The following is a 7,254-nucleotide window of genomic DNA, read 5'->3' on the forward strand; positions in this document are numbered from 1 at the left end:
TTGTGGAGTTGAAATAGCGACCCTCCGGTTCCCAAACCAACTCCCTATGGACTGAGCTTCCAAAATATACCACAAATATTGCATGCATAAATGACCGTTTTGCTATGTGACATACTGTAGAAAAACATAGCCGTTTTATCAAATGTATCAAATTTTAATAAGATAAAGTAAGGTGAACTCTTCTGAATTCTTAAAAAACTGTCATCCTGCACAAGTGGGCCTAAACAACCAATAAAACATCAAAAATGTTTAAATCCCGCTTCTTTGCATCTTCTAACCAATTCATTATGTACGTCCTTGATGCCATAACACCATATCAAGGACTCATGTCGTTCAACCATCACAAAAACGGTGCACACATTTTTGAGATTGAAAGTGACCCTGCTTTTCCCCAGAGTCATCTCTCATTGGTTCACACACTGATCCCTCACTATGTCATGTCTCACCCCCCAACATCCTGTTCAAGCAGGAAATACATCACATTCAGGAAATAAGATTCAATTTCAATTTCTTTCAATGCTGGAACCTCACTGAAAATTGAAATGCCATCAACCGTCTAGCCCACGTTCAAGTGACTGCAGGTCTACTTATTTCATGTAGAAGAAGAAGTGAAGGGCATACATTTATGTGAACTCAACAAACTCCTTCACTGAGGAAAGACATTTTGCCAACGTGATTTGCAGGCATTGATTCCCCAGTGTTGTGTTTTCAGTTTCACAAGTAATAGTTACACCTGTTGAAGATTTCAAAATGGACAATATATAGATTCCAGGTATTTAAATCGTCCAAGTTCTTTGCAACTTTCAACATCTCAGACAGATTGGAAAGTGGTTTCACCTGTGGAATTGCAAGTAAGTTCCAAAGTAGTTTAAATCATTTTTATTTGTGATGACATGTGATGGTTTTGATTTAGTTTTATTTTTGAGTAAATGCTACTGGGTTTTTGCTGTCTCCCTGTTCATTATGAATTAAGTGCTTTAATGAAAATTGTGTAGCAGTGTAAATGTGTGATTATTGTTTCCACTTGTCTAGATTGGTTGTATATTGTTTATTTGTTTACTTGTGGTTGACAGAGACATGAATCTACATTGATATTGTAACACTCTTGATGCAAAAGTACCATCAACATCTCATTTTCAGTTGTCTCAATTGAAAACTGTTAGTGTCTATCTGTTGTGACTATGTTCTCTTTGCAGGAGGGTGAGGCAGTTTGTCTGGACCTCCACCTGGACATCAAGGAGAAAGATGAACTCTCGTCTCCATCTGCTCAGCAGTCCACCTTTTGGAACGCTCTTCTGTTCATGTCGAGCTCTTGGCCTCTTTCTTCTCGACTGATGATCAGCCAGATAACATTACCTCCTGACCAATCCGACGCCTGGATCCGTACGTCATCCCACAGGTAGGCTTTCCAACAGACGAGCCGGTAAAGAGCGTTGCTTTTATTGTGAGCCAACCAATAGCAGCGCAGAGATGTGATCCAGAACTAAAACGGGGCCACCTGTGTTTTGTGGTGTTTGTTGAGGTATTGTTGAGTTGGGATAGAATGTCAGTTTTCAGTGTGCTCAGTGTCAATATGGATACGTTTTTAATACTGTGGCTGTTCCTTCAGAGTGGACAGATGTTGTTCTGCACCAAGCTGGTTCTATTAATCTGCTTATTTCAAAGTATTAAGTTTATAAACTGTGTTGAAGCTGGTAAAGGTGAATGTAGAGGTCAACGATAAGTGCCCACAAACAGAATTGAATTCACTTCTGTAGTTGGAGGTACAGTAGATATCCTAAAAAACGATTTTTTTTAAAAGACCTTTATTTGGCAGGACAGCTTGAATGTGGGAATGCGGGAAAGGGCTAGAGGTTGGAATCGAACATGTGGCCGCTGCGTCAAGGACTAAGCTTTTGTACATGGGGCGCACAGTCAACCAGGTGAGCTACCCGGCGTCCTGAAAATGTGTTTTTCTTTTGTGAATTAGACAAAGCAACCCTTTTGAAACATGCTTGTCTGTGACCGGGTCTGCTCAGCTGGTGGAGCAGGCATCATTTAGAGGTTTACTCCTTGATGCAGTGGACGCGGGTTTGACTCCGGCCTGTGGCCCTTTGCTGCATGTCCTTCCCGTTCTCTCTCCCCTTTCAAGTCTTCCTATGCCCGAGAAATAATCTTTAAAAACAACACCATGCTTATCCTTTGCAAAAGGCACATTTCATTTGCTTCTCAGTTGAACTTACAATATGCTAATTTTAGCCTGTTTGGAGTCTCCAATGGGAGTTTTTCCTTCAGATAGCGTGTTTTATGTAGACAATTATTTAAACATTCCCTTTCCGGTGCTTGTATGAACTTTCTTTCACTCCTTGTATTGTCCAGATGGTTGCACCTTCCCCATCTGGCACCTAAGCAGTATATAGCACATCATAAAAAGTATTTGCTAATATTATTTGACCTAGGTCAGTCTTAGCGAAACACTAACCCTTGCAGTTTGCTGTTAAATATTGGACTCTACTCTTTGGAACTGTAGTGAGAACCCCCCCTCATCTCTTTACCGCATCCACCACCTTCCCTTCCTCCTCCTCTCTCCGTCTGTGTCCAGTAGGGACCAAACAGACGACCTGTGTTTGTTTCCCCTCTGGTCTTTCCTGATTGCGCGACCAGGCAAATTCCGGTCGGCTCTAATCTAGCAGTTAGACAGCCACCGAATTAACGAGAAACCCCATTTGACACACATGCTTCCACTTTTCTGTTTGTTGCCTCCCTCGCTGAAGTCTGCTTAATCCATACAATTTCACCTTCATTAGGCTGCATTTCAAGCTGCGGGGCACAGGTAATGCAAAGCATTTCCCCCTCCAAATTGTAGGCCTTAGCCTCGGTTGCTAGGAAGTGGAAGAGCCTCAATTGCTGCCATTTCCTCGCCAGTGTGCTGAGAGGTCCTATTACAGCGTTTAGGTCAGGGCAATTGGTGTCATTACAGGCTGCCAACTTCCCTCCACCAAAGTAATGAATTAGCCCAAGCTATTTGGGCTTTATGATTGCAGTTGCCAAGGGAGATGCGAATGAAGTGGGGGCATAATTATGGTATGTATCCCTCAGCGGATGTGTGTTGGTGTGGGCCAGCAAGGGGGGCGGTTTCCACACTTATGTAATGGCTTAATGTAGCTGCTGACAGGCAGCCGGGCAACATGGAAAGGTGCTACTGTGCTCTGCTTGTGGACTGTGACTGACATGCCAAACCATGCCAACCTGTTTTAACCCCGGGGCTCATTTACTTTAAATGGCTCAGCCCAACGTCCAAGAGTCAATTCTGCTCAGAAATGTTCATGAGGGATGAATAAAGCTGATTGAATATAATTGTTTACAGAACCTTTTTAACGATAATTTGCATTGTAATAGAGTGTAACTTTATTTTATCAGTTAACTATAAATTGTGCTCAAACTTCATTAAGAGCTCTAGTCTTTACAAGCTGTTGAGACAGGCAAGGAAACCATTAACTCTTGGAACACTGATAAATTACCCCCATAATAAAACAATAGTGAACTTTGATTGCATGGGCCATTCATAAAACAAACAAAACAATAACTTGGAGGTGCTACTTCATTTACACCGCCGACTCCCGGCGGGGGGTAAGCCCTGTAATAAAAGTATCAATGATAAATATGCAGTTTGTATGCAGTGAGGTTTCTTTGGATGCTTTTAAAAAAAATGAAACAAATACAACCTGAACAAACAGCTTTGACTAATTTGTTGAAGAAAACAAGGAGGCCAAAAGCCTCGGGTTTGCAGCACAGATCTGAATTGCGAGTGCCGTGCTCGGTGGGGGTTGCGGGGCGGTGTAAGGTGGGTGGAGGGGTGGTTGCTTGTTTTCTCAATGGGAAGTCGAGCGCTGCAATAGGAACCCTGCCAGAAAAAGGCTTCACCAACAAAGAGCCCGGTAGGAAATAATGCTGGTCGAGGCTTGTTGGGCCATCTATGGGCTTCGTTCCAAACTGCTGTAACCAGCTATAAGTCTTTTTATGGGGACACCCCGAACAGGGGGCCCCACAAAGGACAGGAACTTTTACATTTCTGCTTGAATGGGACCTCAGCCAGGGGCTGAGTTCAAAGTGCACTTTCCAGTCATTTGATTTAACTACTTTGTGTATGTGATAGGCCGGCAGTGAAGCACAGGACCTGAAGTAATATTCCCTGATTTTCAGTCTCCAGTCTGAGGGGAAAACGGGACAAAACCTCGTAAAACTGTGGGACTCTGTCTCTTTGTGTGTGAAAGTCCACACACGCATGCACACAAGCACGCACACAAGCAAGCAAGCAATTAATTTCTGGCTCTAAAGCCTTCCCTCTGCTTTTCCTCTCCATCCTGCAGATCATATCTCATGTCAGTGAGAGCAGAAAAAAGCACAGCCTGATTATTTCTCAATACAAACACCATGTGTCGTCTGCATCCATTTGTCTGTCATTGTATTTCTTACTGCAGCTGCTTTTTACTTCACTTTTCATGCAATTTCTTTTTTTGTTGTTGCAAAAAATAGTTCTTTTGTATGATAACAATTGCATATAATGCCCTATTCAGTTTCATTAATCTAATTAAATCTTGAAGGTAATTCTTTAAAAGACATGTCATTTGGTTTTGTTTATGAACTCTCATATCTACAGTACATCTATCCACTCAATAATTTTTCCTCCTTGGTTAGAGAGTGACTTTACACAGAAGTCCAAGTCTATCCACAAAACCCCTTTGAAACCAAACCAAGTTTTTTCTACACAGCTTTCTTACATCACAAGCCCACCATGGTTTTGATCAACAGATGAAAGAAATTTGGTTAAGCAAAAAAAAAAAAAGGTTACTGCACGCTATGGCATAGTTACTGTAGTTTTCCTCTGTAGAACGGGCCATTTGCTAAGCAGTTGCATATCTTGCCAGCGATCAGCACTGAGCCAAACTTTCATCCTTTCTCTGCTGGTAAGCCACTGTTGGTGGTATTCTGCCAAATGTCACCAAAAGCAGGGGATCTGCACGACGCCACCTGGTGGTCCATAACTGGTTTGAAGCTCTTGCAAAAAAAACTTGACTAAACTGATCAATTAACTACTTAAAGAAAGAATGACTTATTAAAAGGAAAGATCAGTCTATAATATTTTTTTCCTCATGTTTGTTAGTGAGTTTTGGAAATACCTCTATTAATTTCTTACAATTTGAATACTTTTTTGTTACGTGTATCAAATTAGGTAATTATTGCTATACTTTTAAGAAATATTATAAAAGACCAAAATATCTGCAATGAAACCTAGCCATTTGATCATTTTACGCATTTTCCTCAGTAAGATCTGCACGCTGAATTACAATAAATGCACAGTGACTTAAATTCGTTAACACCTTTTAAAACGTTCAGTAGAAGTTTCTTTAGTATTGTAAAATAAAATAATACATGTTTTACATGTGCATTGTTCGTAAGCATAAGACACCACACATCAGTGATGCCATTTAAGAGGTACTCCATCAATGTAATATTACTCTTCCATAATGTTGGGCGACCACCACTCAATCTTGTGGTTTCTCATTTTAATTAGACTTAATTACTTGACTTGGGGCTGTTTTTCTTATTTCTCACATATGCTGGGTTTTCATAGAGCACAGATATGGTTTGCTTGTAATGTAGTCTTTGACTTGATTTTTAATATACAGTTACTTTACAGATACTGTCAAAACAGTGAACGTATCACAGGTAGCCTTTATTAAATCTGATAACATGTTTGAACAAAGAATTTGAATCACTTTTGGTTCTGATAGAAACAACTCTTGCTTTTTTTGTTTTGATCTATTTACAGCACCAGATGGAGTGAATATTTCCACATTGGCGTACTTGGAACAATGAGAGTTATCCTGACACCCCCCCCCCCCCCCCCCCCCCCCCCCCCCCCGCCCCTCACCCATACACCGACCGGATTAAAACAAAACCAATGATTTGATTCAAGCCTGACTTTGTGTCATCTTAAACCGTGGCATGTAATGGATGGTGTGTTGTGAGGATGAAGTCATACTGCTCACAGTGTCTGTGTGAGAGAGTTTCACTTCTTACCTTTTGGAAGAGTATGAGGTTAGTATGACAGCTTGATGGATGGTCTTTTTTTTGTACACACTGCTTGCGGAATAAGATGATTTCATGTGGTTGTGAGGTCGCCCTGTTCTTGTTGCTTTCGAGCGCTACAGCAATTAGCCCAGTCACCCTTTACATTCACTGTATGATAGGGCTGCAGTGTGTCTAAGTGGGTGTGTGTACATATGAAATGGAGAGCTTGCAGTATGTTTGCGTTTGTGGATGTGAATGTCAAACGTCACGGGACATCATTTTAAAAACCACACTTATAGTTTCATAAGAATACTTTGGCGAATGTTTGCTGTGACAAGTGAAATATGCCTTCAAGCTTTTCCAGTAAATAATTCAGGGCTGCTCACTGCACGAGATAAAGCAGCAACCCTTGAATTATTGGATTTCTGTTACGAATGGAACTGTTTGCTCCCATAATCAATCAAACTAAAAGAGGGTTTACTGCAATTCGGTCTGCAAGACTATTCTCTCCAGAGACACGGAGAGTCTGGGAGCTCATTTTTTTCATGTATTAGAACTTGTGGGGCCAAAAATTGTGTTTCAGTATTTCTAAATTAAAAATGTCATCTCAGACCTTGACTGACAAAATCAATCTGTGTTTAAGTTTTTTCTGACAAGCAACCTCTGCTTTGTTGTAAGAATAATGACTGTTTCCTCTCAAATGCATTAGTATTGTAAAAATCTGCAAAACCTCAAAGGTCGGATGGTTAGGTGTCAAATGTCTCACTTTGACAGCTTTGACTGCTCTTTGCATCTTGCATTGGCAACCATAACCCTGATATTTCACTGACCTTAACCTAGTAGTTTAGATGCCTCAACTTCTTAATAGAGAAGAAATGCAGAACAAAACCAATGTGCTCAAATGGGTCTTCTTGGAAAGCAATGTTGTTTAGATAGATATAAGGTTGATATGGGAAAGACAGATGGAGAGGGACAAGCATACCCATAATCATGTCAGCTATGACTCTTGTTCTTCCTCCTCCTCTTCTTCCTGGGCTTTGCCACTATTCCACCTATCCTCTGACACTGCGGTAGACGCCAGGCATTCAGGGCATTCTTTGTCCCTGGAGAAATAAGGAGGGAGACAGGGGGTAAGGCAGTAAGGGGGTGGGATTCAGGAGGGGAGACAATGCGAGAGGTTCCACTCCGTTCAATATGAGC

At 41.2% G+C, this 7,254-nt stretch overlaps 1 long non-coding RNA gene across 1 annotated transcript in view; it reads left to right on the forward strand.

The window, feature by feature from the left end:
* Nucleotides 1-568: 568 nt before the first annotated feature.
* Nucleotides 569-7,254, forward strand: part of LOC117951933 — a 10,606-nt gene continuing 3,920 nt past the window's right edge. The window contains exons 1-2 of the long non-coding RNA XR_004658282.1: nucleotides 569-851; nucleotides 1,197-1,399. This is a non-coding gene — a long non-coding RNA (uncharacterized LOC117951933). The remainder of the gene's footprint in view (nucleotides 852-1,196; nucleotides 1,400-7,254) is intronic.

This window comes from Etheostoma cragini, chromosome 10, assembly GCF_013103735.1.
Source record: "Etheostoma cragini isolate CJK2018 chromosome 10, CSU_Ecrag_1.0, whole genome shotgun sequence".
NCBI classification, from domain to species: Eukaryota; Metazoa; Chordata; class Actinopteri; order Perciformes; family Percidae; genus Etheostoma; species Etheostoma cragini.